Raw genomic sequence first — 18,808 nt, 5'->3', positions numbered from 1 at the left:
AGCAGTAGAAGAAATTGGCTATTGTTTCAAGTGAACTGAAATTCATTTAATGACTTGTTGTTATTATTCTGAGCAATAGTGAGGTAATAATGAAGTCCAGTTAAATATCCAGTTAAATACTCCAAAGAATGAGGCTTAAGATGCAAGAAAACACTTATCAGATTTTGTCATTCCTCTTTCATCTAAGTATCTAGAACTGGTAGCTAGTATTCTCCAGTGCAAATGAAGAGACAAAGACGACCAAATTTTATCACATAAATTGTTTCAAAGAGGACTGGCTCCTCATGCTGCTGGTGGCTCCTGTAGTATCATAGTTGATGTGGGTGCTTTGAACTAATTTCCAGTGTGGCTTGTGACAATGAACAGGATTTGGCTTGGGGTGGCTGGGTAGGTAGGAATAACAGGATGGGTTTTTTAGAGAGCTCTAAGGAGGTAAAAATGAAGGCAGGACTGTCCCTTTTGTTTGCGGGCTTTGATGAATGTGAAGCAGCCATGAGATCATGTCTTCAAGGCACCGTCAGCAGACCTAGAGTAAATCCATCAAGATTAGTGGGATCACCTGGAATGAATTCAAGAACCAAACTCAGGAAATCTGGACCTGCAAGAGCTTTCAGGAAATGGGCTTCCCAGTCAACCCCTCCTGGGATTTCTGAGGGCAGAGAGAGCTTGAAAGTAACTTCCAATATTTTGCTTTTTCTTAATGATGCTTAGCAGTTGTTTTATGTAAGTTATGGGTAGGGTATCCAGGCAAGTCCTGTTCAGCTGTTGATTAGAGGTTATTTTAATGAAATGTTAACTGAGTGTAGCAGGCAGGGAGGCAAACTAGAGGAGACAGATGCCTACCAGCACTGAAAGTTAAAAATAAAGGAGCTACTGCCAAAAACCCTGAGCTGAACCTTGTAATGGTCTATTGAGTTCAACACATCAAATATAAAACATGAATAGTACAGGTCTGCAAGAGAAAATCCCCAGCAGTGCAGGTGGTGGTTACTCCAAAGGAAAAGGGTTTCCTTTTAAATTTTGTTTCCATCAGAGAACCTAGCATTGCATGCAGAGCTGTCATCAGCTGTGCCCTGAGGGCTGGGGGAGGTCCGGGCACAAACACAATGGTACAAAGCTGTGCTGCTGCACTGATGGATAAAGTGGATTGGATAAAAGCTGCCGTTGTGGCCTAAGGGTTTTTCAAGCCGTTGTCATTGTTCTCCAGAAATACACTCGGGGTCTGACTAAAGGCAGATCAGACCTTGTGACTACATTGTATAATAATTGCATTTTTTTTTAAAAATTTCGTTGTCATAATTATTCTTCAAAGGTATGCTTACTTCCTATATTTACATGAGAAAATTTATGCAGATCACAAACTTTTTAAATTTAATTTACCTTTTTTCCCTCGGACTTTTAGGATTTCTTTGTCACAGTCTAGTATATTTTGTCTGGAAAAATTCTAATTGAAGGGAATAACCTTTCAAAAGGTGTTCAGAATACTCTAATTTGGCTTGTTTGCCTCTTCCTTATTATTTCCATAGCAATTCTGATGCTAAACTGTCCTCAATCTTCTTGGCCTTTCCTGTTTTTTCAGTTTACACTGAAGCCAGATGCTATTATATGTTTAGCATATTAATAGACATACACACAAAATCAATCCTGCAATAAAACTTTATGGGACTTTTGTGGCCTTTGCTTAGCTAAATTGGTGTCATATGTTGCTCTGTGTAAAGTTCCTCTGTATTTATATCAATGTTCTCAGAAGGAGGGTTTTTGGTTTTCTACTTTCCTGAGTAACAAGAGGATCACAAGTTTGCTTCTTTTTATAACTTCCATTAAAATTTTGATAACAACTACACTGAACAAAAAAAATTTCCATGTTTGTGTTTTCAAAAACAATCAAAAAAAATCTGTCTTGGATGAATACACAGAAGTGAACACAGGTAGATGGGGAGCTTAAAATATTTTGTTAAATATGTAAATTATACAGCAATAGAAAGATCAAAGCAGTAGTGAACCCTTACTGTCTCATTGATCTGGAATCTAAGAGACAGCTCTTTCCAGTAGTTGGAGAGCTGCAGGATTTGAAAATGACCAGATCCAGTACTCACCATTAAACCCCAAACTTTAGGAAAGCATGAAGTGGTTTATTGTCTTCTCATAATATTTTTCCAGATGACTGATACAGGCTGCAGTCCCTGCACTCAGCTCTCTTTGCCCTCCCAGCTGGATGACACTGACAAAGTGGTGCCCTTGCTGTCTTTTCCCAGCTTCTCCTCCAGCACACTTCCCCTTCTTGGCTAAGTGCTGGGGCTTCTGTGCATGCTGGGGACTTCCCTCTCCACCTTTCCAAAGCCTTTAGGTACAAAAGATGGAAATGAGCAGCAGTAACATGACAGAACCACACAGTGACCCACCCCAAGTGCCCAGCCTCAGGTGCAGAATGATGCTTTGCTGCACTTCGAGTTGCCAGCTCAGTGCCATGGCCTTACTCTAATGCCAGTGCTAAAGATAGTGCTTAAGTGCCTCTATGATTAAAGACTTAATACCCTGAGTTCCCCCTCTGTAACAGGGACCAAATCCCAGGGTGCTGATTTGTGTGAGTCAATGAATCAGTGTGAGGTTAAAGATTATTAATGTTTATTTTCATTTTATGCCACTTTCCACTCTGTTTGTCTCTATTACTCATAGCTTCATTTCTCTCAAGAGGGACTGTAACTGGCAGTCAGGGATGTATATGGAGCATCCCTGGAAAAAACAATGCTTACAGAAATGCACACCTAATTTAGCAAATATCATATGAATAATGGTGGCAATTTTATCTAAGGGATGAGACCATACTGCAACACACAGATAAAATCTCTGCAAGAAACTTCCTAGATTTTCTCTTATGATAGTTCAGTGGGTTTTAGTGAGAATCCTAAAATACTTCTGAAGTGTTAGTATGTCTGCTCCTTCCCATCCTCCACACTGATATAACTCAAACCCGAGGTACATGTTTTAAGAAATTGTTTTTATCTTTGAAATCAGAGAGAAGCTTAAGTGGAACATCACAAGCAAGGGTCAAACACTCACAAATATAATTGTTGTAGCCTTAAATTATTCTAGATCACCTTGGGAAATGTCATTTTCTGGTAGGCAACATTAAGTAATATAAAATTTGAAAGACAACTACTGTACTTGAATGCAATGCTGTTGGTCCTGTTTAATTGGTACTAGCTCTAGGCTCAGAACTTTTTAGAATCCTAAGATATTAGTATAAATTTTGCCTCCCCTCATTTGAGCCTTATTCTAACTTGGCTGTGCTTTTTTTTTCTCCCACTGAAATCTATGTTTCTTCAGGTCCCAGGTAAGTGAATCCTTCTGTTTTGCACAGGCCAAAAGGTGCAGTTGGTGATTAGTGATTATCTCATGACCTGTGATTTGTTTGGCCAGCTGATCTTCAATGCATCTTTGAATTACATCGTGTATATCACAGCTGTATTATGAGCATTTACATGAGCTGTAAACTTAGAGGGCTTTTTAGGTGGGTAAAACGTGTTCCCTGCCTCAAGACAATTAGGATCTGTGTTAGGCAAGACAAAGGCTGAGGCCCAGGAGAAGTATTTGGAAAATGCTAAGAGTGTGTTAGGATAATTTAAGAGGCACTGAAGGGAAGAAGAGTCTGGCTCTATTGGCTTGGTACAGGGAAAGAATTCTTGGCATTTGAAGACAATGAAGGCATTCCAAGTGTGGGCAGCTATTCTGACAAAATTTAGGCAAAATATTTGAAGATAATAAAAAGTCTCAGGAAAATATAAGAAATACAAGAATTAGCATGGGAGGAAAGCTGTGCAGAAAGCTTAGGTGGGCTGACATCAAAATGATTTGTGTGATGGAAAAGGCTCATGTACAAAGCTTTATAAAACAGGAAGTTGAGACCTTGTCTTCTTTTGGGTTTCCAAGCCATGGGAGGTAGGTTTTGGCTGGAGCCTCTGGCGTGTGACTAGTGAAATGAAGAGTATGTTCAGTTGTCACTTCTCCTTCAGCAATATCCGATTAACTTACCTTCATCAGGGATTTTTCATTAAGCAAAATGTCTGCAGGTCATTTCTGTAGAAGTCTTTGCCAAAGTTAACTTTTCTATGAGTCCATGATTCTCTGAAGTACAGCTGCTAACATTTCTTCATGTATCCTTGTTATTCATCAACTCCACAGTGTTTACTGAAAATAAAATCAGGATATTTAGAGAGAAGCAATGGAACTTGCTTATAAGTGTCACAAACACCAAACAATGGCCAGTGTTAGGGTCATACTCCCATGATGAAATTTACATCCTCACTTTCCAAACTAATCATCTATGATGCCACAAACTCCAGCTTCTACTACCTTCTATCTGTGTTATAGATATGTGCAAATGATAACTTTAAATGAGGGCATCTTGCTAGCAAATCTAAGCCAAGGGAGCCACTTCCACCCACTTTTAAAATATTTACATCATTTTCTTTCTGTTGTCTTCTTTTAAAACTGCTATTTAAAAGCCTCAGCTGAGCCCAGCTGCAGTCATGTCACTGCACATAGGTTCTGGACAAGACAGTCTTCCAAAAAGGTATCATTTGTGCCAGATTAAGCAGACTTATACAATAGAAAAGATAAGTAGCGAGGTGAAAGAAGAAATGTTATCTTGCTTTGGGTGTGGCAAGAGCAACATGAACAGATCTGAGGTACTGATGCAGACAGGACTTCACCTTAGCTCTGAGAGCTGCTTGAATGGCTTTAAACTGCCACTGACTGAGTCTCATAACACTGGCAGGGCTTAACTCATTAATTCTGCCCAGAGTGATGCTGTAAAACAGATTTGCTGTGTTGGACACAGGAACCAGAATTTACTGAACACTTGATGTGGACATTCTAGTTTATGACTCTGCACTGCTCTGTGATGAGCTGCTTAGACGTGCTCAGAAATGTATAAATGAGTCTATGACAAAGCTATGAGTCCTCACATTCCTCAATGTCCTCTTCAGGGCCAAACACATCTGTTTGATACTCTCACTGCTGAGTTTCCATTTTGCATTTTTCTGCTGATAATACTGTTTGCCATCTATCAAACACATGCAGAAATGGGTAACAATAACAAAAGACATGGTGTTACTGCACTGGAAATGGAAAAAAAAAAAAAAAGATAGGGTGAAATAAATTCAAAGTCAGAAATACATGTTCATCTTACCCATCTGTGCTCTGTCTTTCTCTACAAGCTGAATAATAATTTTCTTTTTATTTGCATATCTGTTAGCAAAAGCCAGATGATCTGGCTTGCATTTTGCTTACTAGGCTAGTCTTTGAGTACTCATTGATCTTTTTCCCTCTGTTTTTACCTGCTTGCTTGCCTGCCCGCTTCTTTTGCTAAATAGCGTTGTTTTCATTTGCTGCGCCAATTTGTCTGTATCATGAAAAACCCGCTTTGCTCTTTTAAATGTATTCTTTATGCATTTTGGGCCGTTCGCTCGAACGCCTGCCCTGCGCAGGGAGGGGCTGAGAGCGGCGGAGCTGCCGTCCGCTCGCTGTAGGTGGCACCAGCAGCCGCCGCAGATGAGCGAATGCCTGCGAGCATCCTGAGCGGGGACCCGACACAGCCCCGGCTCCAGCCAGGCCAGCACTGACCTGTCCCTCTGCACGGTCCTCAACACCCACTGAGCCGCTTAAAAGTGTTCTGCGGGTTGTGGGAGTGATCCGTGCAGCAGCTGCACTCTTTTTTTTTTTTTTTTTTCTCTATGGTAGCTGTCTAATTTGTTTTCTGTTTTGCATAGCACCCCTATTTTATTTATTTTTTTTTTAAATTTGACTCTCATATTGTACTCACACAAAATGCCTTAATCCTTTAAGTCTTCATCATCTCTTCTGAACTTCCTTTTTGGGAATATCAGGTTCAGGGAAGGGAAAAGAAATTGTCTTCAAGATAACCATGAGAATAAGCTAGGAAGGGATATCAGCTGAAAATCCAACCTAGCATATCCTTTCCTTTTCATATTCTGCCATTTTCCTTGATTTAAAATTACAGAGTGGATTGTGCTCCAAGGATAATACTGTCTGCTGCAAGAATTTTGTTCTTTTGAATGGGTTTTGGTGTTTGAGTTTTTTTTAAATGTAGATTTTAAGACATTTCTGCAGTGTTAGCTAATCACCTGAAACATTGAACTATTTTAAATTATCATATTTTATTTTTCTCCCAATTCTTTTTGCTGCTTCTGTAAGGCAAAACACACCGGGTTTGGTCTCATTTCACCTCAGAGGAACCAGAGAACACAGAGGTTTCCAGGACTGGGCTGATGTTGTGTAATCTGTTCCTGTGGCACCGAAAGGGGAAGCATGTCAAGTGCAGATGTTGGGCAGGATGGTGATGAGTGGGGCAGGCACTGTACAAACATGACCATGGCTCACTAGCTGACCAGTTGCCCGTGCAGCTACTAAGGGGATGTTAAGAGAATTCCCTTAACAATCTTGTTAAACACATTTTGATTGTGAAGGATGACTACTGCGCTTTACCTCCCTGTGCTCTTAATATGCTGAAGCAGGCAAGCTGTGCAGTTTTATAGGATGATATAGATTCATAAAAATAAATTAATTGTATATGATTTTTCATGCTGACAGATGCTAAGTTCTGATGAACAGGTTTTTGCATGATGTTCTGGATTTTCCAACCTAATTTGGCCATATTTTTTTACTTTTCATCTTAATATGTGAAGCAATGTACAGAAATACAATCTGTTGTCCTTAAAGGCAGAATAGCTTTGGCTAGTCATACACTCAGGAAGTATTATTCAGAATGTGATGCTAGGACTGGAGGAAAGTTTAGTTAATGTTATGTTTTCATTGTATCCTCTGATAGGATCAGGTTTTAAAAGGCTTGAAGATCTCATTCATGACAGAATTTTCAAAATCACCCTCAACTGCTATGGAAAATCTATTTTTATGAATCTGTATGTTTAGGTTCCTAATTCCATTTGAAAACTTACATTTATCTTTTCTTTGATGCATTTCTTTTGTACTTTGTCCCTTTTGGAACTGAAAGATTTATTTCAGAGAAGTCTAGAAATGGATGAGATCAAGGAGGAGCGTGGTGTTATATTTGGACCAGGGCTCCTAAAGGTTTTTCAGCCATCTGTATTAGACACTTATTATTCACTGCATTTTTTGTGTTGGGCCACTATAACCAGCCCAAGAGCAGTTGTGGATGGCTGACACCATAAAAGTCAGGAGAAAATCTCCCAGTTCGGAGATCATTCAGCTGGTGTTCGCTTTACACAACGCACATGGGGGGAAATAAACATGAAATTTGAATATAAAAGGATAGGTTATGAGATTACAATTAAAATTAGATATGAGAGCCTAAGTTTTTCACAGACAGCTGAGGTCTTAGTAGTGGTTAATCTTAGAAGCTTCCAACATCTCTCAGATTTCCTATGTGGAATAAAATAGATCTCATTGTTTTACTTAGTAATTCAGACCACATCTTGTGTGCTTTATAGAGTTACTGTTCTCAACTCAAAATAAATATATATATAAGCTTGGAGAGAGGAGTAAATAAGGATGAAATGGGCTGTCAAGTCTATGGAATGGCACCTGTGTGATGGAAAATGAAGTCAAACTTCCCAAGCCAAAAAGCCACATGTTTCAATTGCAACACATAAACATATCAGTTAGGAATATAGGTTACATTGCTGTGATGAGAATGTTTGGAAGACTGACTAATCACAATTGCTATCACTCTCTCTCTATCAGACTTCAAGAGCATCCTGAGAAATTTCAGCAGAGATTTGACTAGGATCCAAAATGTTCTTAATTCATACAGCAGGGAAGGACTTTTAAAACTACAAATAATGCCCAAGGTTGATAAAGTAATGTTGGCGTGTTGTTTTTTTGGTTTTTTTTTTTAATTTAGGCAATTTTGTGATTGATAAATATGAAGTTACAGACAGCAGTATTCAACTGCACAAATGTAAAATTTGGTATAACTTCCTGGGTAATTTTTTGAAAGACAAAGGTCTGACTACATGTCAGCCATGATGAAAAGATGAACAAAATTTTTCTGAGATGCATAAAAAAATTATAATTGGTAAAATTGGTAAAATAATATGGCTGTTTAACCCCTGTAAATTCTCATTTGGAAAATTGTCCTGAGTCTACATTCATCACAAAGTAAAGCAGTTGCAGAAATAGTGGGCAAAAAATGAAAACAACTGCAGCTAAAAGAAAAAGGGTTGTAAGGAAAGGTTGCAGAAATTGCTGTGAAGGTGGCTGGGGGAAGGTATAACTAAAAAAAAAATAATAATAAAAAAGAAAAGGAAAAAATATTAGCAAATAAACCAGACAACCTCTTTTGGTGAGGGGAAAATTGAGTTTGTCCAGTGTCAGGAGTGCTTGGCCCAGCTTTGGGAAAGAGCTTTCATTCATGGCCCCATCATTCACATCAATAGCAGTTACTAGCTCGGGTTTGCTTGCACAGGATGATGCTGAGAAGCCATAGGCTCTTTGTTTTCCAGGCTGGCAGCTTTTTGGATCTTCTGTGATCTGGTTCACTGTTAGTCAGTAGTACATGGGACTGTCCTGCCAAGAGTGGTCAATGATCTCCTGTGTGCCATCAATCGTGGTCACTCTTCTGTCTTTACCATAGTTGATTTGTCACTGTTTTGGAATCATACAGCCCATAAGGTCTGCTCTCATAGCAGATTTTCAGTAATTCCACAGAGCAAGTACTGCTAGCTCTATCCCATGTTGTTAGGATAGGGATGTGTTGGCTGCCACATTGTAAATCTCTTCATAACTTCTATTTCTGGCATTTGTTTATTTTCATGTTAGGATTACACATGCCTTGGAAAATGCTAAAATAATAAAGAGAAGGTAGAACAATTTTCACTAATTCTGAGTCTAGATTTCCTACTTCTGCAAGATAACACTAATAATTTGCTGTGTCCACTCTCCTATTGTCCATTCTAGAGTTCTAGATGACTGTTGTAATATTGGCTTCTTTTACTGGCAGTATTTTCTCTGTTATGTGGATCATTGCACTTTTTCCCTACCAGAACTTTATTTCTGTTCCTTTCAGCAAACCTGACCTTTTCAGAGTTAATCCTATCTGTGATATCATGCCTACAAAATCTATCAGGTGACAAATACCTTTGGGTGACTAGTATACTCCAAGTTATGACTGTGAAGACTTTTACCAGACTGGAGTCTCTCGGGGGCTAGACATAGTTTTCAGGTGATCTGCAGAGTCAGTTCAATAAGGTTTTTATAAGAAAGTGTTTGCACTCTGAATTGTACCAAAAGCAAGAGTGGAATAATGAGATGGTGTGGCCAAGTTAGTTCTATTCTTTACATCCTTTTTAGTTCTCATGTATTGTAGACAGGATTGCAGTAACAATAATGGCAGCAGCCTGCTATTGGAAAGCAGAATATTCCTTTTCATGTGAGGTACAGGGCACTCTGTGAAGCTGATGCTCGATGCATTAGAATAGAGACACAATTCCATACCTGGAGTATGGCTGTTATTTTCAAGCAGGTGGTAGATAGTGTCCTAACTATTTCTAAGCCTATAGACTTCAGTATTTTGGAAGACTGTCCAAGTATTTTTGTCATTTACTTCCCCTTGAAATTGCTAACACTCCATTCAGAATTCTGTATCCACCAATCCTCAGGAATGAACCGACCCAGTTGCAGAATGTTTGTGCTCAGGGCTGGGTCATGTTGTGTCCAAACAAAGGATCACTAGCAGGAAAATGAGCTGTAGCCCCATCTTACCTGTCAGGAACATTTCAACTACAATAAGTGCCTTTATTTGAGGCAGCGTGGGGAATTGATCGGCTCCTCCCACTGGGTTGCTTGTGTAGATGATTAGGACATGATTTTGCTAAAAGAACTTGGTTTTGGAGCAGAATTTGTTATTGAATAGCAAAGTACCTGTGCCTCACCCACCTTAGGCAATTTGCAACAAAAGCATTATTTAGGTGGCTGCTCCCAGGAACTCCTTAATGACTGCTTCTGCTGTGTCTGTTACTGAATGGGACATTCATCTTTACAATATGACTACATTCTTTAAGCTTTTTCCAATGTTTTTGTATTGCACCTATGATTTCCCGATAATCTGTGTGTTTATTCCTTAAAATGTAATGTTAAAGAAACTATTGGAAAACATACCTTAGGAACTGCAAACCCCTAGTATGCTCAGTCTGAGTGGAGCAAGAGATTCCCTTCCTGCACAGCCCCTCTGCTGTGGTGTGCCCTGTGGTGGGTGTGATGCACAGCACCACACAAGTGTTTCAGAGAGGGATTCTGCAGTCCACTGGAAATTCAGATTGCCTCGAAGACAAAACAGAGATGGATGTCTCATTGTACTAAACTTTCTTGGTATATTATGCCAGAAGCAGAATAAAATCCTGAGTCCTGGTTTACTTTTGGATAAATTTATTTCCAAGGTATAATTAAAAAAAAAAACAAAACAAAAAGTAATATATAAATTTTATACCAATTAGAGCAACAGGATTGCTGGTTGCTGTGCATTGTTTTTCCAGAAAATCAATCCTGGCTGTGGTGGAAATTTAAGTCACCTCAGGGTAAGCCTCGGAGGACTGGGACTTGTGGCTGTATAATGATTTAGCTGAATTGCACTGAAAACTCACCACATTTACTTTGCACTTGCATGTAGTTTGGAAGTTACGTGGGAAGACAGAGCTGCAGACATGTCAACTGCAGCCACAGACATCTCAGTTTTCATGAGAGCTGAGGTTACTAAACAACGAGTTACAATGCTCTTGGAGGAAGCTTTCACACAGTGCTGAGTGAACCAGTTTTGAATATTAATAATCCTGCTTGCAGCTCTTATGAAAAAATCATGTTGTAAAAGAGGTAAATGAAAGGAGGAACACAGATTTTTTTTTTTTTTCAGCATATGTAGTACTGAACACCATGGAAAGACACACTATTAAAAAATGACCACAGCTGGCCTCTGTCTTGGTTTCAGGATGTCAGACTCCTAAATTTCTATTTAAGCAGCCTGCAAATTGTTGCTTTTCCTCCCATAGTGCTGAATACCCAGCAATTTGCATTAACTTCCCCTAAAGCTGTGCAAAGTCACCAGGGCCCCATAAGCCTCTCACATAATGCAAACCCAGGTCTCCCATCAGCAATCAAATTTTGTGTGGAACTGAGATCTATCAGTCAGGGCAGAATCAGGTAACACCAATAACCCCCAGTTTTATTCATCTGTAGTTGCTTGCATACATTTAATTTCATTTCCCTTTTCCTCCCTTAACATGCTGGACTGGTGCAACTGAGTCTTACACAAAAATATCCCAAAACACACCAGAGAAAAAGCAAGCAAGGCATGTAAATATGTTAGAAAAAAATGAGTAAGGAAGACTGAGAGGAAAATAAATTTTATTTCAATGAATTCAGAGTATGAAAGGATTTTTCACTGAGAGTCTAAAGGAGATGAGCTGAGATAGCCAGCCAAGTATGTGGGCAAGATAGTGCTTATTGTGATAAATGTTGTTTATGTGCACTCCAGCAGGAAGTAAACTGAGATTGCTTTTTCTTCACTTAAGTCCTAGAGGCAAAGCTCTTGAACAATTGCTGATCTTAAAAGTATTGAGATTAATAGGGTTAATTTTTCCCTCTTATAAAAAGACAAACACCCCTTTGCCCTGATAGTCATGAAGCCACTAAGGAAAGTACAGAGATCCAGAACCCATCTAAGGATTGAAATAATGAGCTCTTTGGCAGTAACTTACAGTGAACTACTTTATCTTATATTACACCAATAGCAGATTTGATATGATTCTGAAATAATGCCTGTATATCATAAATGATGGACACAAGTGATCATAAATTTATTAACAGTTTAACCAGACAGCTTAAAATTAACATGTATTTGGTTTTTTCTGTATACATTAGAAGACTGAGGAACCTAATTTATTATTTCAAAGTTGGTTTTTTCAGCTGCTGATCTCTAGTTTTCCAATGAAACATAATAAAATTGTCATTAAATTTCAGTTCTTAATAAGAACTAAAAAATGCTTAATGTGGTGTTAACATAATCTTAACCTAGACCTTCTTACAGAATCTGCCTTTTTTCATTATTGATTCCTTTGTTTCTTTCCTGGCTCTCCTAGATTGAGAAAGTCATTCTGATTAAACGGCTGTAATATCTCATATTTGCTTTTCCAAGGGGCTGTTTGATCTTAGCTGTATAGTGCAGATGTATCTCAATTTAAAACAAACTGCAGCTGGCTCATGACTGCTCTACATAAATCTGAGTGCATTTAGATTTCTGTTAAAAATGTCCAATAAACTTTTGGCTCCATCGTAAAAGTGAGCTGGGGAGCTATTCTTTCCAGTAGTCTTCTTTTGGGGATAGTATTAGGAAAATTAGTTTTTCAGGGCTTATTTTAACAACTGAAATTCATTTCTTTATGTATCTGTGGATACCTTTCTGTCCCTGATTTGATGGATATTAGATAATAGCAAGATGTTTTATGTAAAGAACATGACCGAACTTCATTTCAAGTGGTTATAGAGAATTGTACTTGCTGGTGCACAGCACATGCTGTTGTCTCCTGTGCAGCTTTTTAAATAGATGTTTGCCTTTATATTTCTCACCTGAAGGCAAAAGAGTAGTTGAGGAAAAAAAATATAATCAGAAATCAAATCAAACCAAACATCTTTCAATATTGAAAAGCAAAAGTATAGAGCTTCTTTGAAAAGAATGTATTTTAGATGTTTCCTGTGCCAAAATTGAATTTAAGTAAATGTGTAGGCCATTGCCTGCACAGAAATGCTGTTCAGCAGGAGGATTATGACTATCACTTGCTTACTTGGTTTAGGTTCACATTGCTTTTGCCTTAGCCTCAGATGATATTGAGTTTTAAGGACTTTTTACCTCCTTGTAGTTACATACACTGAATTATCTCTACAACTATTGCTTTTGCTGCCAGCACTGTGATACTGGGAACTCAGTTTCGAGTAGAGTGTGCAATAAAGTTGCCTTCCAGTGTGCTCTGGAAAACTGTCATAGAAGACAAAAAATAGTCTTCAGTGCCTTGCAACGCCCAAGAATTCAGTAATCCAGTCTGTCCTAGAAAATACAGCCAAATGTTTGAAGTACTCTGTGTGTTCTCTAGAATGGCTTTTTACAGGTTGCTAGTAGAAATCGAAGTCTATAAGATAAGAAAATTATTTTAAAAAAACAAAGGCAAGTATGGACTGGAATTGAATCTGAATTTATATAGGTTTCTCCACCTGGGCTTACTGTCTTGTTGCTGTTTGTTTTCTTTCTTTTTGGTTAGGCTGGTATTATATTTGTTATTATGGTACCCTGAGGTGTCTGTTTGGTTTTTTTTTTCTTCTTTTTTCCAAAGTCTTCTACAAGGAACTGGAATACCTATTGCTTTATTTACATAGGTTAAGCCTGCTTGGAGATCTTGAATTTCCTCTTGAAAAGCATAATTTACTTATAGTCATTTTAATAATGATAGTTGTTAAAATAGTTTCAAATGTGAATCTCTAAAATGTTTGTGGTTGATGTCCATATGGCATTAGGAAGGCTAATTAGTTATTCTAATAACCTGAAGGTGGTTCAGTAAATTTGTTGCTAATGCATTTTAAATGCTACCATGTTTATACGTTTCACTGAGTTGTTATAAAATGACTTGTTCCCCTGACATACCCTTGTGAGAAGTGGTAGCTCACTGATCTTCTCAAGAGGGAAAGGTTAAATTAATGACTGATTCAGTCAGTCTTTCACCCTTCATTAGCACTGAATTAATTTATTAAAGAAATTGAAGATCATCTTGAGTGGTTTAATGTGTAAATTTCATTTTAAACACGCATAGGTCCTCATCTATTTACAGAATAATGATTAATGGTGAAGTTTGAGAAATATGTACCCTTCACAAATGGCTGATCATGCTAATTTTCAAGACCTTCCCTCTGACCCTGCTCTGTGGCAAAAGCTAAAAACATGCACAGGTTGATAAACTTGGTTTTAACAAGGAGGAACTCTATTTAGAGTAAACACTTGCTGTGTTAGTAATGTGTAACTAGGCTTTGGTAATTATAATGAAACCACAGCATTTCAGTGTTTCAGAAGGTGGCAGTGATAAACCTAGAAATTACTATGGTTTTACTTGCAAAGACTGGAGAATAAAGAGTTCTCAGCTGCTTCCATAATAAGTGTGGAAAGAGTTCTTTCCATACAGAATATATTTTTTTTAAATCTACTCATGTATTTGAATAAATATATGCAATCTTGGACTGTGGTCTTATAAATGGGATGAGATCAAACAGTAGGGCAAGAGGTCTTGAAGGTGTTTCTTAAGTTTCCTTAAATGATACTGGTGACTCACCAGGTCATCCTTCTTTTGAATCAGTTTTGAACCAATGTTTCATAAAGTACTAGTGGGAAGTTAGTGTGGGAAGTGCTCTTTCAGATGAGACCATATGTGCCCATGAAAGTTTCCCCCGTTCTCTCTTCAGGAGTAAGATTTGGAGGTTTGGATTTTTGTTTTGCCTTGGTTCACTTCACTCCGCCTACTGCATCTAAAAATGAATCCCGTAATTTTAATTATGGTAGCCATTCCTTTTTTTTTTTTTTTTTTTGAAAAATGAACAAACCCAGGTCTTGATTAGTGGTTTTTTTTAATGCGATGTCCATTTTTTCATGTGATGTCCAACTGTATCCTTAATAGGTTTGCAGTGCTATAAAATGAAACTGGAATCCATAATTCAATCTAAAAGATGTTATATTTATTTAAGAACTGCAAATGTTGATATCTTTTATTATTATTATTATTCTTAAATAAATGCAGGCATTACAATAGCCTTTCTCATTTTGGGCTATGTAAAGCTTTTTTTGTTAGAGTTTTTTTCAGCAGGACTTTTTTTGCTTTTATTGGATGGGGATTTTTTGACAGAAAGATGTTTCTACATGTATAATTTATCATTTTGTGTCTGAAAAACAACACAACATGCTGATTATTCAATATATATTTTTATGGGCTCAAATATGCATATATCATTCCCCTATGCCATCTGAATACACAAAACCACTGTGTGTAATGGGGCACTTACCTGATAAAAATTAAGCAGCTCTGCATAGCAGGTGATCCTGTTCAACAACATCTGGCAGCTGCAAGCTATTTCTATCTCCAGATAACCTCCCTGTTACTTCTCTAACACCGTCCAGTGTCTCATGGCTGAAATAGTTCTTGTGGTCAATTCATTGACAGCACAAAGAATGCCTGCAATTCCATTAACAATGTTCCTGCTAAAATTATTCTGAGATACTTAATTTAATAGCACAAACATGGAAGTGACCAAATATGTCAGCCTTCTTACTGAAATAATTCATATTATTAAGTAAAAAGTGCTAAAAAGATGAGGCCTTTCGTATGGTTTCTACAGTCTAAATATAGACACTCTAAAAGCAAGCAGGGAGATTTTGGATGAAGACTTGGAAGGAGCAATAAAACATTCAGAAAACCTGAATATTTTTAGGTATATTTTAGGATTAGATGTTGGTTTTGTGCTGCTCCATCTGCTTTCATATTAGAGAAACTCAAATGAGACAGGGAGGAAAAAAAAATCTAAACTTTGATTGTTATTTTCAGTAAGTGTTCTCAAATATATTTGTATATTACTTTCTATGACCATTTGCGTACCAAAAAACCAAATTAGTAGAGATCATTTCCTATATGGTGGGGAGGAATCTTATCCAGATCTTCTTCACTTCACATTCAGTGCACAGACCTGTTCACTAAATCCAGCAGGGGAAATGCAGGGACTTGGAGGAAATTGGGAATGTTCCGACTGGGAGTGAAGGGGACATGGGATATTTGTTTTATGGTGGAGAGAGAAATGAAACTCTCTCACAGAAAACCAGGTTATACATGACCTACATCAGACACTGACCTAAAGCCCATTGTCTGTGGGTCCCAGTCTGGTTTGCAGGCTCAGTGTTCCAGCTCTGAGCTGGCTTCTCCACCTGAGTGTGGTAGCACAAGCACAACAAAAGGTGGTCAGTGCTCATATATTGTGATTATTCCAAGTTTTGAAGAAGGTTTTTTCCTCTGTTAATGTGCCTGTGTGTCAGCATGGCAGGTGCCTTTCAGCAGGTGCTAAGCTGATAAATATCCCTGTGAGCTTTGGTCTTCCTGCTGAAGTTCAGTATAAAACCACAATGTCAGTGAGCTGATTTCACTTCAATTCAGAACGTGGTGTTTCACCACATGGTGCTGTAGGGTACAGTGTCCTCTCTGTGCCTGCAAAGGGACTGAGCTAAAGGTTCATTTAATCACAGCACCATGCATCTCTAGATGCATTTGGAATCCTATGGAATCCCACCAGACTCATGGACAAAAATGGAGTTTTGCTGATGACCATCAACTTCTTGAGAGAAATTTGGAGAATTTGGATCACTGTCTGAAATCTTACCTGGGTGTTTTCTTTCATTCTTTATTTAACCTATGAAAATGAAAGTAATTATGTGATCATGTGGTTCTTTTAGGAATATCTTCATCACTGTGATTTAAATGGATTTCACTATCAAATCAGTGAAACATTTGTGCAGTTTCCTAGCTACTGTTATGTATTAATAGTCCTGTGATGCTGAAAAGAACTTGTGAAGTTTCTCACAAATGTAGTGCATTGTTCAGTAAGGAATAGAGGAAGTAAATAGAAGCAGTGAGTCTGGACGTGTTGCATCTTTGAATTGTATACCATTCTTTGCCTAATATGCATTTTTTGTACGGCCTTAATTGCAATGTTTATAACAAATATTTAATCAGGATTCAATGATTAAATAGGCAAATTTAATTTTGCTCTTGTTATTTTTTCCTAGGTAATCAATGCAGATGTGATTTAATGACAAAGTCTAATTGAGTACTTTCATTTTGTGAAAAGAAAATTAAAAGGAGAAAATACACTTTTTAAATTAGAAGTAAGGATGGAGTCACAGGACAATTCCTGGGGATTAATGAATAGCTGAGAAAGCTGAAGGCCCAAGGTTTAGCTGTGGGCTGTTAACCTCAGGTGGCCATTAATTCTTCAAGTAATGCTCCATGCCCTGATCATTATTACAACTGAGTAGGGATGGAGTAGCAAGTTTCAGCAATTAAACCATCAGCAATATATTTAAATGCATATTTTTCCCTCCCACTTGGACATTCTGACGCAAAACACAGAATGAATCAAACTATTGATGGTATCCAGTCAAACCCTTGGTGTTTTTCTTAATTTGCCTGATCTGTCATTGAGGACATGCCACATTGTGTGTCTGCATTGTTGAGCCACACACTGCTGTCCTGGTAGCTGTGCTGAACACACATTAAATATTCAGCTGAATGTACCTGCCCCCAGGGAGCCTCAAAGCTTACACGGATTCTTGTTTTCTCTCTCTCTCTCTTCTCAACAATGATGTAGATGTCATTGCCTTGACTGGCATCAAAATCATAGTGTAGGCAGCACCCTCTTGTCTTCACCATTTTACATGCTCATTTCCCCATTTTTCTGCAATAAAGTTGTAGCTAAACCTTATTTTCTTCATTTCTTCGAGGCTGTTGTATGGCCCAACTAGTTAAAGGATAAGCAAGGCAGAATCCCCTACAAGCCAGAATTTGCTGCTGAAAACAGTGTAAGAGCTTGTACCAACACATCATGGACCTGGTGTGGGGTTTTTTCATGCAGGGAATTCTGATGTCTTCAGCCAGAGATTTTCTCAGTTCTGTGAAGACTCATGCATGCTATTGCTTTCAGTTTGAGATCTACATAATTACCTGAGAACACCACATTAGTCTGAATTTGCCTCTATCTAAGCATTGCATTTATACATATTGTGTACTATTTGGTGCGCATGCAGAGAGTCTACAAATACCCCCAGGTCTTGGCAAAGCATGCAGGTTTTTCTAAAGGCACTCACCAAGTGGCTCAGGAACAACTGTTGAAAGGCTTCAGAATTCCACTGCTAAAACATTTCAGTCTGTGAGTCAAGGGCAGATTAACAGACAAAAGCAGCTAATCCAAAAATCAGCAGTTTATGCCTGAGTGGATCAAACAGACTAATGAGGCATACAGAGCTGGATAGGTCAGGTTAGTGACACGTCTGCAAAAAGCTGAGTGAGCCAGCCACAGCGAGCCACCTTCCAGAGTGACTTCAGGTGAGAGAGGGACCAAAGCTAACTACCAGCACTCCCTAATTAGCAAAGTCATTATCACAGGGTCATTGTGAGCATGGATAGCCCAAACAGCAGGGGTAGTGAGCCCAAGCATTTTGGTGTCATCTGCTGCTTTGAAGTGCAGCCTGTATGAGAATGTATGGCCTGCAGAGTAGGCGTGTCAGTGTTGAAGTGTGTTATGCTTCTTGTTTCACATAACTTTGAGATTTAACTTATTAGTTCCATTTACATTGATGCAAATGTAAGTAAAATTATAAATTATTCTGAAATTAATGTAAAACAATAAAAAACTCTAGGGCAGCTTTGATTATTTAAGTTGATTATAACAGTTAAATGTTGACAGGATAATGCATTCACCAATTATTCTACCAAATAATACATCTTTTATTGCAGTTCTCTACTTGTCAAGATAAATCTCTCTGTTTTGAAACTGTCTGTACTGAAACATCCATTTGTGGTTGTGTTCTCCCATAGCTGCTGCATGAAGGAATAAATCATGTGCTTGCACATTATGCCAGTCCATCAGCATGTTGGTAAACCACTTCATACACAACATAAACATTAATGGCAGCAAAGTTAGAGTTATGGCTGCTGCTATCCCCTCTGCCTGCATCACCCAG

This window comes from Pyrgilauda ruficollis, unplaced genomic scaffold, assembly GCF_017590135.1.
Source record: "Pyrgilauda ruficollis isolate IOZ18807 unplaced genomic scaffold, ASM1759013v1 scaffold11, whole genome shotgun sequence".
In the NCBI taxonomy this organism is placed as follows: domain Eukaryota; kingdom Metazoa; phylum Chordata; class Aves; order Passeriformes; family Passeridae; genus Pyrgilauda; species Pyrgilauda ruficollis.
Note: the sequence above shows the minus strand (reverse complement) of the source record.